The sequence below is a fragment of the Mus musculus genome, chromosome 4 (assembly GCF_000001635.26).
Source record: "Mus musculus strain C57BL/6J chromosome 4, GRCm38.p6 C57BL/6J".
In the NCBI taxonomy this organism is placed as follows: domain Eukaryota; kingdom Metazoa; phylum Chordata; class Mammalia; order Rodentia; family Muridae; genus Mus; species Mus musculus.
The window spans coordinates 7,820,266-7,821,439 of NC_000070.6; the positions used below are offsets into that span (position 1 = coordinate 7,820,266).

General features: G+C 45.7%; 1 non-coding gene across 1 annotated transcript; it reads left to right on the forward strand.

Annotated features, from left to right (window-relative positions):
- The first annotated feature begins 650 nt into the window (after positions 1 to 650).
- Gm23860 lies at positions 651 to 782 on the forward strand. Its single transcript, XR_003955528.1, has one exon. It is a non-coding gene; the product is annotated as a small nucleolar RNA SNORA17 (small nucleolar RNA).
- The last annotated feature ends 392 nt before the right edge of the window (positions 783 to 1,174 follow it).

Sequence of the window (1,174 nt, forward strand, 5' to 3'; positions counted from 1 at the left end):
TAGTTTTGATTACAGAACGGGCCTATCAAACACAGAAGTGGATGCTCACAGTCAGCTATTGGATGGATCACAGGGCCCCCAATGGAAGAGCTTGAGAAAGTACCCAAGGAGCTAAAGGGATCTGAAACCCTATAGGTGGAACAACATTATGAACTAACCAGTACCCCGGAGCTCTTGACTATAGCTGCATATGTATCAAAAGATGGCCTAGTCGGCCATCACTGGAAAGAGAGGCCCATTGGACTTGCAAACTTTATATGCCTCAGTACAGGGGAATGCCAGGGCCAAAAAGTGGGATTGGGTGGGTAGGGGAGTGGGGGGGAGGGTATGGGGGACTTTTGGGATAGCATTGGAAATGTAAATGAGGAAAGTACGTAATAAAAATATTAAAAAAAAAGAAAAGTAACTAATACAAGTCACAGTCTGAAGAAAGGTCACCATGCCTAGTCATCTGAAACCAGGCCACTTAACTCTCCAAGGGCATTCTTACTCTACCCTGGGGAAAGTGATTTCTGGTCTTGTAGTACAATGGAGTAAGCTATGGGACATCAGTCCAAAGCCATTTATAAAAATAATAACCTAATAACTAAAAATAAATTGCTTTTAAAGTCATTTTAGTAAGAAGTAATTTGGGTTCTGAGTATAGTTCACCTGCCTCTCAAAGAGTTGCAGGAGTGGCCCCTGTGTTACATGTATAACAGTAGGGAGCAGAGAGGAGAGAGGCTATGTCTACACTCAAAGGTCAGACCTAGGAATATCTCAATGATTAATAGCCTAATATTCCTTTAAAAAAAGTGAGCTTGAGATGACAGCCAGGCCAGCATCAGGAAGGCCCAAATGGACTCCATCAACAGGGAGCAAGGCAGAGACTAGAAGATTCCAGGCTGAGACTGTGGGCCCCCAGCAGGAGTGAGCCTAAGACAAATGACCCTTACAAAGGCCCACCTAGGCATGCTGAGTGAGAAGTGATCCCCAGATGAACACCAGAGTGGCTCTATAGGGTCTATACAGGAAGCAAGCCTGAAATGACCACCAAGCCTGGGGGAGGGGTCAGATCATGCCCAAGATGTCCCCTGCCCAGCCCCATAATGTACAAGTCAGACATAACAGTCCTGAAACTATTCCTGGGGTGACCCCAGACACTCAGAGACCCTGAGCACCACTAATAACAAGT